The 13,039-nt window shown below is 46.6% G+C and overlaps 1 protein-coding gene and 1 non-coding gene across 5 annotated transcripts in view; both read left to right on the forward strand.

Annotated features, from left to right (window-relative positions):
- The window catches only part of SCUBE3 (signal peptide, CUB domain and EGF like domain containing 3), a 1,212,393-nt gene that overhangs the window by 954,234 nt on the left and 245,120 nt on the right, over nt 1–13,039 (forward strand). The window lies entirely within an intron of this gene.
- On the forward strand, nt 4,570–4,676 carry LOC144756897 (U6 spliceosomal RNA). The gene has a single exon (XR_013595385.1). It is a non-coding gene; the product is annotated as a U6 spliceosomal RNA (small nuclear RNA).

Genomic DNA, 13,039 nt, shown 5'->3' on the forward strand with positions numbered 1-13,039 from the left:
GAGGGGGAGGAGAAACAACGCACAACGTTGCTCATAAGACTTCCTCAAAGAAAAGCAGCTGGCAGACTCCTGACCCAACACTAGCTGGCAGAAGTATGCATTGCATGTGTATGTGCAGCCAACATATGCTACGAATGCCATGCTTCTTGAGGTATTTATTGAGACTGCACAGATCCAATAGTGGGCATCATTTTCCATTTATTTCAGTACTAGGCAGAAACTGAACTCCGTTGGATTCAGGGTCGGAACCTTATTGGGTTTTTTAAAGCAAGTTGGAAATGTTGTCATTTAGCACCAGAAGACTCCTGTACACCTTTTTGATGGGCATGGGGAGGTCTCTGCAAAAACTCTTGAAATGTGCTTGTGTTTATGTGATTCTGAGCACTTACCTGCCTGTACTTATTTCTTCCTGAAAGTGATGGGGCTGGTTGTAGGACTAAACATTAAAGTAACTGTGTCCATATTCTTTGTAAAATCAAAAATGGACCCTGAGTTGAAATAACCCTCTGCTGAGAATGATGTCTGTATTCTGAAAGGTCTGGCAACGCAGTTACAAATAAATAATCCAGCAATATCAATATCCATCTTAATAGCCATACTGATAGCTTGAAGAGCTTCATTGGTCTGTTTACCCAACAGCCTTTCACCATAAAAAGGCATATCCATTATGTTTGCCTGAGCTTCTGTCCTCAATAAATTTCTCTTAAGCAAACCCTATTGTCATAGGTCTGCAGTATAATCAATACGGCAGAAAACGATTGAAGTCGAATCCACTGAACGAAGCCTACTCTCCATCTATAAGGCTTGACTGAGCTTGAATCTTATCTTCTTCTTGTAACTGATCTAGAAAAGCAGAGATGCTGTGCCACAGTTGCCTGTCATACCTTGAAAAGTATAAGCAATGTTAATTATGCAAGAAGGTTGACCCTTTTTGCCCAGAGTATCTCATTTATGACCTTCCTTGTCTGGGGATACTGTCCAAGGGATGGATGAGTTCCTTCAACGCCTCTGAGCTCCTCTAAAATGACAGTCTATGGGGCTCATTTGGCGGATGGTCTGCCAGTCCACCAAGTCAGCAAAGTAATGTCCTCCGCTGACTTGGTTGAACACTGCTCCTAACCTTGGAGATCTCTGCCAAGCAGGCAAAGATCTCTGTGCCTTCAGCAGAGTCACTATATCAAATATGCCCACTCAAGCAAAATGTTTTGCTTATCAAAAGCAAACTCCAAAAGTCAGAGGTTTTTTTAAAGAGAAAAAAAGGTAGGTCCCTGACACCTTGGGACTTTTTTTCGTGTGTTTTCCGAGTTCTGGTTCCACAAGGCTTTCCATGGTTGTACCGAACAGGACAAATGTACAAGAGTGGAAGAGGGCCAGTGTTAGATGCTGTTGGTCAAAGGTCTCTGCCGGCAGCGACAGCAGGAGCTCTGCAGTTGGGAACCATGGCACCCCCCTGACTCCAAATAGAGTGGGAGAATCGGAGTTTGGTCAATGGGATATCTACCGCTTCACACTAGATGCCAAAAATCCGCCAAACTCTAAATGATACCATCTGTCTTTACTTAATTTGCGAGACGTAATGGTAATATTTCAGAAGCTTTATATTTTTTACTGACATGTTCACAATAGCCTCAGATTGATTTTTCATATGGGAAGGCCAGTTCTCACATAAATGATCTTAACCTGGAAAGGGGTGAGCTGACTTCTTGCCCTTTTCAGAATTTGAAAAGGAGGCAAGGTGTCTGTCTAGAGCAGACTGGTGATCTGGTAGGGAAAGCATCAGAACTTTCCAAAACACGGTCCATGCATGGATGGTTATGACTTCCTTCTAAAAAGTATCCATCAGCATGTTCGGGGACAGTTGGCATCCCCTTGGCTATGGCTGGTAAATAGTTCATCAAGCTGGTCATTGAAAGACAAGCAACGAAATTGTAGCTCATTTAGGTCAAACAAGAAGTGTTGTTCGCAAATAAGATATTGATCAAAAACACAACGCAACCGTGAGAACGTTTACAGTTAAAGTATTTATAGTGCTTCGGCGCCATCTGGAGACAAAGCAGAATACGTGCAACCCAGTGCATCCGAATGAACTGCGCTGCGTGCTTGTTTGGGTTCCAGGCTGCACAGGCAGGCACCGCATCTAAAGAGCCAAAAAGACTTCAATTTCCATGCCTCTCGCACCAACTGCATTTTTTGAAGAAAAAAAATGTTTATATGGATTTTCATAAACAACGATCAATAGCATCTCGGAGCATCTAAAGTAATGATTGCTAAATATTGCATCTTTCCAGCGTTGCACTTGTGCAGTGTTCATGACATCAGATGCAATCGAAGAGTAAAGTATGGGCTGAAAACCTCCCAGGACAGATCATATTACAGTGGCCACAACGTACGATCTCCAATAACAGAGCATACAGAACACTACAGGGCAGCCAACTCGAGGAGTATTTCTTCCTAGATTCTCTGGATAAAAGCTAATCTCCGTCTCTCCCTGGTCAACATTATCATTCACACCAGTTTCGGGTTCCAGGTCCCCATTCCTCGTGCAGTGGGGAATTTGCTTGAGAAAATTCCATTTTCTTGGACCGTGGACGTTAGGGCCTGATATAGAAGTGCTGCCCACTGTCGAAATCTGGGACCACACCCTAACTTCAACAGTGTCTGTTGCAGATAGGGCCAATAAATAGCATCTCCGTGAGGGAAAGACTTGTAGAGACATAAACCCGGCATGGTCTCCATGTATCAAGGGGGCAATTAGCCCAGGGCCGGACTGGGAACCAAAACCGGCCCTGGCAAAGTGCTCGGCCGGCCCCTCCTCCCCACTCGGGGTGGACGGGGGGGGGGGGGGGGGGGAGCAGGTGGAGGTGCCGTGGAGCGCTTTGCTAGGGCCGGTTTTCGGCCGATTTTGTTGCAGGGCCGATTTTGCAGCTATGCTGCAAAAACGGCCCTGTAATAAAATCGCCCCCCAAGGGCTCAAAACCGGCCCCCACCCTTGCGGCGCACTGGGGGATTGCCCGGTGCCCGCTATGGCCAGTCCGGGCCTGCTGGACACAGTTTGGTATCCGGGCGTATATAAATGTACCATAATCCCGATGTGGATCCATGTCTGGGCCGTCACAAATGACCCTAGAAACGGCTGCTGGAAGTAGACAGAACCGTCAGACCGAGGGACTGACGAGGGCAGAGCCATCCAAGGCAGAGCGAGTCAATAGCATTCCCTAGTTGTCAGCCACATCCGTTTGGACCAGCAACTATATCAAAGAAACAATGTCATTGTGCTAATGGAAGCCCCGAATATGTAAAGGGCGGTGTTCATCTACGGTCCATGAAATGCCATCATTATGACAGGGCTTAAGAAGTTATAACCGCCCCACACACACGCACCCACTCCTATGTTTCTGATTATGGAGTGCACTTTTTTTGTTTGCGCTTCTTGCAGCTGAAAGGACAACATCAAAACAATAGGACATTAGAGAGAGATAAGACAGGGAAGAGCAATGTTTTAACTGCTGCCTGAAATTCAGAAGGGAAGAACGACTGCATATGCAGCAGACCCAAGGGTCAGAAATCCCACAGACACGCAGTTGCAATCTCGAATCCAAGATCTATGGGTCGTTAGAATGTGCTAACATTATTTGTGCTAAACACGTTTAGAAGTGATGATGCTTGGAGTCTAAGAGAACAGCACTTTGTAACACTGGTGTGGACTTTTGTTTGCAGCCACCTTTGAAATGATACTGAGATCCGGGTCCAGTCCTAGAGCCCTGTATTGTGGCCATGAGTTTCCAAAGCTGACTAAAGCTGTACTAACTACAACCGGGATAAAATGGACATCAACAAATGGAGCAATGCGGAGGACTGTGGGATGGAACAAGAAGGGGCTTTAGACAGAAGTGATCCACGGATCAAAACAGAGGTTTTAATCAAGCAATAGGTCCTCTCTGCCTTTCATACTTACAAGGTCAACTAGATGTGTACCGCTGAGTTTGGAATTGTGTTGTGTATCGTGTGTGTGTACATACTGTTGTTTGGGCAAGGAAAAACCATGTATGAATGTGAACTTCGTAAATCTGTGACGTACATTTTGAGTGTTTTTTGTTATTCTTTAACAAAATCGATTAAAAGATGTCTGCCGTGGATGAATGCATTTCAGCAGGAGCCATCTAGAAAAATAAAGATTGCCAAAAGGTTTCACAGGTGAGACCTATTGGCTTTGCCAATGCTTATCTTTAGTGCGGCTATTGAAATATGTAAATCTCTCTAGTGAAGGGGCCCAGAACCTACAGGGCATTGTTCCCTTTGGTGATAGCAGCGTGAGTACACAGAAGTGTACTCGCTTGGGTGAGAGGAGAAAAAAAGAGATGAGAGGAAAAATGACTGTTGTGAAATAACTGTGTAAAGTTTGCGAAGTGTAATCTGGTAGTAGAAGGTGGGCCCTTAGCAGCAGTTTACGTATGCCCACCCTATGGTGGGAGGTGTGAAGGCCAAAGCTAGAAAACGTAATGCATTCATCGACTAAAGCTCATCTTTTGCATTATGTTGGTTTTCATTGTTTAAAGTGACCAAAAATACGTGCTTGATTCGGCAGCAAATATACTAAAATTGGAACGATACAGAGAAGATTAGCATGGCCCCTGCACAAGCATGACACGCAAATTCTTGAGCGTTATTTATTTGTATTTTCTTTTATTAAATAAAAAAAAGTGACCAATAATACAACGATTGGTTGCATATTTGGTTATCAAATTTTAGATCTACTGGGAAAAGGAATATGCATGTTTGGAAGTAAGCTCCATTGTGGAGCTTTGGAAGCCCATTTACTAAGGTATGCTCTGAGTTGCAGTAAGTGCTGCTCGTTATTCTTAGCATGTGAAGTGCCTGGCCCTTCTGTAGGACCACTGCGGCCAGCAGAGTTTTCTGCGCCCTTCGTACATGCTAATGTCTTAGGGGAGATTTACAAAATCTCCACGCAACGCAGCGCAGCCCCCCAAGAGGCTGTGCTGCGTTGGGCGATAGTGTTGGAGCAGGAGAGCACCATATTTTCAACGATATGGCCCTCTCTTCCCCTTTCCCTTGAGCTGATTTGAGCTGCTGTGCCCCCTGCACACACATGAGCGCCATAGCGCTAGGAAGTGTAGCATAGGTTTTGCTCAGGAAGGGTACCCTTCCAGTACAAAATTCTATGCTAGGCACAATTCAAATCTTTTCCCACTCTGCATACATTCTGCCCAGTGCAGCCCGCAATCAAAGTCATAAAAGGAAGGAGTAATGAAGATATTTCTCCTTCCTTGCGGCTAGTTTAAAAGGGCACAGTTTTCTCACGCTAAATCCAAACTACTATTTGTAGTAAATTTCGTTTAGCGTGAGAAACCTGGGTGGTTGCATAGGAGAACCCATACACCACCCTTGGTACGCCCCGCAAAGTAATGCGAAGTAGCGCAATGCACGAGGTTGCATTACTTTTATGTTATTTCCAGCGCTTAATTATGAAAAAAAGATTGTGCACCAATTTGCGTTACTTTTGTGACACAAACATGGCGCAAAATCTTAGTAAAGCTCCCCCTTAGTGCGTTAATGGCCCTGGTGTGCACAGTAGAACTGATTGTAGAAAAATCTGAAGGCACCACAACCCTAGTAGATGACAGACACGAACAACCTCTGAAGTGAAGCTGGAAGCCATTAATACTATGTGTGGTTGGACACTCCGCTCATTTGGGTTGAAACAATGACTTCATAGGTTTAGAAGCTTATCTCACTTGCAATGGCCCTCAAGAATGAATGATAGGACCATGGTTTCATAAAAAGACCTACTGGGATTGTTGGGGAACGTCTATCATCAGAAGACTGCAAGAGCAAATGCAGTTACCTAGGGTTGTACAAAAGAAGATTCACTCCAAGCTGGCTGCAGTGGCAAATTGGGAATTGGCAAAGGATTAGGGATTTAGCCAGTGCCATATTTAGAACTACTTCAATTAGAGACGAAAGTCAGTGTTCCTGAATTGTTTGTGAAAACATTGCCTAGGTATAGTGAGACATCACTTAGAAAACACTCCTCAATTTATCCTACTGGTCAACGCTACAAATGAAGTAGAAAAAACATGCCACTGGTGCCCATGTGGATACGGAAGCTGATTACCTAGACGTGTTCACCAAATGACTCAACACATGGTTCTCAGAAGGCTTCAAAGATATCTTAAGGTCTGTCTGTAAGAAAATTATGATTATAGCATTTGGTTGTGAGTTGCACGTACACCCTGTATGTGATTGGTTGAAACAGTCAATTAGGGTGTTATTTCTACGTTATGTAAGTCAGAGTTAGCAGTATAAGCCAATCCTGTATCTGGAGTAATGTGTTACCACAATGCATCTGTTGAAATATATACTTTGTTGATGTTTCATGCTGGATAGCCTTTTTCTCTAGTTAATCAAACACAAACAGGTAACAAAAAGACAAATCATATTAAATACTCCACTAAAGATGTTTGTCACAATGTCGCGGCCGGCCCTAGAGGTTGTAGGCCATACACTGTGTTTTTTCCCGTAAAGATCCAATAAAGGTCTTTAAAAAAAAAAAGATGTTTGTACACTACACATTTCTTGATCTTTTGAATTTGCCGATCAGATCAACCAGAGTGCGAGACAGCACACAGATTGTTTCACAGTTCAAATTTATTTAGGCAAGACCTAGCTATTAAGCAATTGTGTGCCTTACAAGAGCATGTTCTCTACCAGGGGATCTGAATATTTTCCGCCCACGTGCGGGGACCCCGGAAATATTATAAAAATATATATGTAAATTACATATAAATAGCTCCACAAATATGTATGCACATATATAATTTTTTCTCACACCAATGCAGCCCTAAAAAAGAGGCTAAACAATGTAAATAATCTTACAATACTAGATTAGCAATGACACAAAGAAAACACATTAGGTCAAATAGCCCTTGAACTCTGTGTTTTAATGAGCAAAAGACTCATAAATCTTGTAAATTGCCAATAAATATACATTGTTAGCCACAGGCTGCATTGAACAGCAATAGCATAGAAAATGAAACCATTTTCAACAAAAAACTGGCACTGTGCCTTTAAGGCAGCCATGACTCCTGGCTTCCCATCATGCCTCAGGGGTGACAGGTCAGTTGTTCTTTCCGGCTCCTTCAGTCAGGACCCTGGTTTAGCAGCTCCCTTTCTTTTTGACTTTCTGTCAAAAAATTCTTGAGAATTTCTACAATTTTTACTTTCACTCGACGTCTTTTGGGCTTAGAGTGTTAGTGCTACCTTTTTTACATCTGAAAAAAGGAATTTTTCTGTCAAAAATGCCTTCTCTCTTTGACATCTGCCCTTCCTGTGGGAAGAAGAAGGCCAAGACTGACACACATCCTGTGTGTATCCTCTGCGCCTCCCTGATTCTCATTCTGCGAGTTCTTGTGAACACTGCAAGAAGTTATCGAACAGGACTCTCAAAGACAGGGAGAGAATTCGTATTTATGGTCTCTCTGAGAGAGGTAGGTCTCCCAAGAGGCAAAAGAAACGCAGGACGCGATCGATGTCGAGAGAAGTCCCGACTTGTTCTCCTTCGGCATCGGGATCGGCGTCGAAGAGGCCGTCGACGACGACAAAGACGATGAAGACTTCAGCGTCGAGAAGTAAGGTACCTCCGCTGCAGTCTATGGAGAGTGCAGCGTTGAGAGGAAGGTCTCCGTCGGAGCATAGGAGCTCGACGTCGAGACAGCCGACGTCGAAGCATCATCACCAATCTTCGACGGCGAAGCATCCTCCGTCGACGCCCAGTCATCGGCGTTCGACGTCGAGGCATCCTCCGTCGACGCCTGGTCATCGGCGTTCGATGTCGAGGCACCCTCCGTCGACGCCTAGTCCTCGGCGTTCGACGTCGAGGCACCCTCCGTCGACGCCAGGTCATCGGCGTTCGACGTCGAGGCACCCTCCGTTGGCGTCTGGCCAGCGATGTTCGACGTCGAGACATCCTCCGTCACCGTCACAACATCAACGGTCGACGTCGAAGCAACCTTCGTCGACGCCTGGTCAACGGCGTTCGACGTCGAGAGGGTCCCCGTTGTTGACGCAGCAGCGAGGGTCGACGTCAAAAAGTTTATCTTCGAGGCAAATCTCTCCGCCAAGATCTCAGGGGAGGTCACCTTCGGGGCAGACTGCTCAGGAAACAGCTAGTCAGCCCTCGGATCAGGCTCATGCCTTAACACCACAGCAGTGGTCCCCAAGATCGGCTTCAGCTGCGGAAGTGGAACATTCCTCAGTGCACAGGAATCCTCCGGCCAAGAGGAAAAGAGTATTGGTTGAACGTGCTTCCAGAAGTCGCACGAGGTCTTCCTCCAGATGCAGAGGGGTTTCTCCGGTGAGTTTGTCATCATCCTCTTCGGGCTCCCGATCTCACCGTGGACGATCTTCAGATGTGATCATCTACTCCTCGGGTAGTGAGAGGTCCAGGCATTCTCCTGCTCGTTCGCAGCATGGACAAAGGGATTTGTCACCACCGACATGTTCACCAGTGAGAGAGCGCACCCAGCAGTCTCCTTCCATCAGGTTATCACCACGATGGTATAGGCCTCTGCATCACTGGGCTCCAGACAAAGAGGCATCCAGGTTGCAAACTCATCGGGACCAGCAAGTATCCCGACCCAGGGAGAGATCGCGCTCCCGAGTGCACTCTAGTAGGCGAAGATAGAGGTCAAAGAGACGGGCTCGCAGATCTCTGTCTACTTCCTCTTTTACGTCCCGTTCAAACAGGGATTACTCTCCGACTCTGACGGATAGTCATCCATCAAGAGTTTCCCCTATAGACAACATTTTCACGTTTCAAGACATTGTGGGCAGGAGTGCTTTGAAACTGGGAGTACCCATGACTGCTCCACAGGTCAAGATTTCTGTAATCTTTGAAACCTTGCATCACAGAGCGGCACCCAAGCCACTGCTGCCGTTGGTACCTGGAATCATAGATCCCGTGAATGAGATCTTCCTCACTCCAGCGACTATAAAGGCCACCCCAGCAAGGATTCTAAAAAAGTATCGCTCGCCAGAGGAGGATCCACTCTTTCTCAGGTCTGACCCACCACCAGACTCTGTGATCATTGCGGCGTCGAAGAAATCCAGTGCTATAGCTTCCTCATCCACAGTGCCTCCGGATAAGGACAGCAAAATACAGGATTCGTGGGGGAGAAGAGTCTGCAACACCTCGGCCCCTTTTCTCAAAGTCTCTAATGCGGAAGCACTTCTGATGAGGTATGACAGATCCCTGTGGGCTTCTATTCAAAGGTTCGTTGAGAAACTCCCTCAAGAGGACCGTAAAGATTTTGAAAAGATTCTTTTGGAGGGCGGCCAAGTCTCCAATCAGATCATAAGCTCCGGGGCAGATGAAGCTACCCAGTCAGCGCATGGCTATGCGCATGGAGTGACGGCGAGAAGGTCTTCATGGTTGCGCCTGACAGCCTTAAAACCTGAGGCTCAGGCTAGAATCTTGAACCTGCCCTTTTCGGTAACATCACTGTTTGGGGCAAGTACTGACGAAGAAATGCAACGCATGAAGTCGGAGTTGGACACTCTTAAGGCTGTAGGGCTTGAAAAGAAGAAGGAATTTCGAAGAAAGTACCGCTCCTACAACAAGGGCTCTTCCAAGCAGAGGGTTCAAACCCCTCAATGGCAGAAGGGTCAGGACCAACAGGGACAACAGAAGTCCCAGTTCAGAGGCAAACGAAATTCCAGAGGAGGAGGAAATCAACGCCAGGGCAATAATTCCAACATGTCCCAGCAGAAGCAATGAGTTCTTCCTTCCCCCAGCACCGTTGACCACTCCAGTGGGGGGAAGCATTGCGCATCATATGTCAGAGTGGGAAAGCATTACTCCGGACAGATGGGTGTTGACTATACTTCGGAATGGGTACTTTCTTCGTTTCAAACACCTGCCTCCACCCGTCCCCCCAAAACCAACCTTCAGTCATCAACTCGTTCTTTTGAAAAAAGAAGTAGCGATACTTCTCGCAAAATCAGCCATCTAGAGGGTTCCTATCGCTCAGAGGGGGAAGAGAGTGTACTCCCGTTATTTCTTGGTCAGAAAAAAGGGTCAAAAGGCAGAATTCAGACCCATTCTGGACTTAAGAACGCTCAACTTGCACATCAAAAAAGAAAAGTTCCGCATGTTGGCAGTTCACCAAATATATCCGAATCTCAGGAAGGGAGATTAGATGTGTTCGATGGACCTCCAAGATGCCTACTTTCATGTCCCGGTGCACCTCAAGCACAGAAGATTCCTGCGGTTCCAGGTGGGGACCTCTCACTACCAATTCAAGGTCCTGCCCTTCGGGTTGAAGTCAGCTCCCCGGGTATTCACGAAGTGTGTTGCAGTAGTAGCGGCCGCTCTACGCAGAGAGGGAGTCTTCGTGTACCCGTATCTGGGAGAATGGCTACTGAAAGGTCCTTCCCCAGACGCTGTAAGGAATCCATTCCAAACATGCATCCAGCTCTGTCACCGGTTGGGTTTACATGTCAACTTCAGCAAATCAGTCTCTCAACCCACCCAGAAGATTCACTTCCTAGGAGCTCTTCTAGACTCCGAAATAGGAAAAGTGTTTCCTTCGGAGGAGAGACAGTGTTCTATAACCCAAAAGTGTCAGCTGGTACTTCGTCACAGGGTTCAGAAAGTGTGAAAGATTGCCTCCCTGCTAGCTTCGATGGCTTCATGCATCTTTCTAGTCCCGAATGCCAGACTTCGGATGCGTCCTCTTCAGCAGGATCTGGAGGACACGTGGGACCAGCAGTCAGCTCGCTGGGATGATCAGATTACTTTGTCAGAAACAGCTCGAGCTTCCATTCCATGGTGGACAAAAAAAACAGATCATGCAGGTGGGAATTCTGTTGCATCAACCTCCTCCTGCTCAGACTTTGATCACCGATGCGTCTCTTCAAGGCTGGGGGGCACACATGGGTCACCTCCAAGGGCAAGGTTTGTGGTCTCCTAAAGAAAGTACGTATCACATAAACATGCTGGAGTTGAGAGCAGTTCACCTGGCTCTCAAAGCGTTCCTCCCCTCGCTTCAGGAAACATCAATACTAGTACAAACGGACAACACCACCACCATTTCCTACCTAAACAAGCTGAGGGGAACGCGCTCACGGACTCTGTCAATGGAGGCCCAACGCATCTGGCATTGGCTTCTGGCTCATAAATTGTCGGTCACGGCGATCCACCTCCCAGGAGAACAGAAAGTGAGGGCGGACGCTCTGAGTGGGCATTTCGAAGACAGAGAGGACTGGGTTCTAAACGACGAGGTGCTCGAAGGAATCTTCCAGTCTTGGGGTCGTCCCTCCTTAGATTTGTTCGCGGACGACGAAAACACCAAATGCCAAGACTTCGCCTCGCGGTTTTACCATCCAGGAACAAGAGGGAATGCCCTTTTGATAGACTGGTCAGGGTAATTTGTGTACGCCTTTCCACCACTTCCGCTGACCCCGAAGATGGTGAGCAAGCCGACACACTCGTGAACAACAATGATCCTTATTGCCCCCGACTGGCCGAGACAATGGTGGTACACGGACCTGCTTCATCTATCAGTGGCTCCTCACAAGAGACTGCCATGCAGGCCGGATCTGTTGTCCAAAATGAACGGGAGGATTCATCATCCCAACCTTCCGTCACTGAGCTTAACAGCATGGCTCCTGAGGTCATACAATACGGCCACCTTGGATTGCCACAGGACTGTATGTCCATCCTGAAGGAAGCGAGACGACCTTCCACGAGACATTCTTATGCCTGTAAATGGAAGTGCTTCTATCTGTGGTGCATACAAAATGGTCATCATCCTATTAAGTTTCAGGAAGAGGTAGTTCTTCCTTATTTGTTATATCTGGCGAAAGCAGGTGTAAAGTTTAATTCTATTAAGGTGTATCTAGCCGCTATAACAGCGTATAGGCGGACACCTTCACAGCCTTCTTTTTTCCAGTTACCAGCTGTAAAAGACTTCCTGCAAGGGTTGAAAAAAGTATAACTTCCAGTGTGTCAGCCTTCTCCTCCCTGGGAGCTGAACCTGGTGCTATCAAAGTTTATGGGTCCGCCTTTTAAACCCATTCATAAAGCTACCTTGCGACACCTTTCCTGGAAGGCGGCTTTTTTGGTAGCAATTACGTCAGCTCGTAGGGTGAGCGAGATCCAAACTCTCTGTTCCAAAGAACCCTATACTGTGTTTCATAGGGTGGTACTAAGGACACATCTGTCTTTTCTTCCTAAAGTGGTGTCAGACTTCCATGTCAGTCAGTCTATTTCTCTGCCCACTTTCTTTCCCAATCCCTCTTCTCCAGCTGAGAGGGCTTTGCACTCTTTGGACCTGAAAAGGGTTTTAAAATTCTATCTAGATAGGTCCAAGACTATACGTCTTTCTGATCAACTGTTTGTTAACTATGGATCGATCAGAACAGGTCATGCAGCCTCGAAACGGTCTATTTCGAGATGGAGCGTCTCGTGTATTAAGCTTGCTTACCAGTTGGCGCAGAAAACTCTCAGGTTTTCTCCCAAAGCGCATTCCACCAGGGGTAGGTCTGCGACTGCAGCTTTTCTCCAGAATGTTCCCATGCCTGAGATCTGTAAGGCAGCGACCTGGAGGTCCGTTCATACATTTACCAGACATTATTGTCTTGATTCTGACACTAGAGCAGATACCCAGGTAGGCCAGGCCTCCTTGCGGAATCTGTTTAGCAGCTGAGTACTCGGCTGTTATAATTTTTGTTTAGTTGGGTCATGTGTTTCTCATTTACCTGCACGTGGTGTTTGGGCTTGCTATTCTATTCAGTGCTTATGACTATTGATGAGGATCCCCTGGAAGAGAAGGATAAGTTACTTACCTGTAATCCTAGTTCTCTTCCAGGGGTATCCTCATCAAAGTTATAAACACACCCACCCGCCTCCCCAGGTAAATGAGAGTGGTCTGTTCTATGACTTGTGGTTGAGCCCTGACTTCAGGGTTATGCAAAGAACAACTGACCTAACTGTCACCCCTGAGGCATGATGGGAAGCCAG

The sequence above is a fragment of the Lissotriton helveticus genome, chromosome 5_1, assembly GCF_964261635.1.
Source record: "Lissotriton helveticus chromosome 5_1, aLisHel1.1, whole genome shotgun sequence".
Lineage (NCBI taxonomy): Eukaryota > Metazoa > Chordata > Amphibia > Caudata > Salamandridae > Lissotriton > Lissotriton helveticus.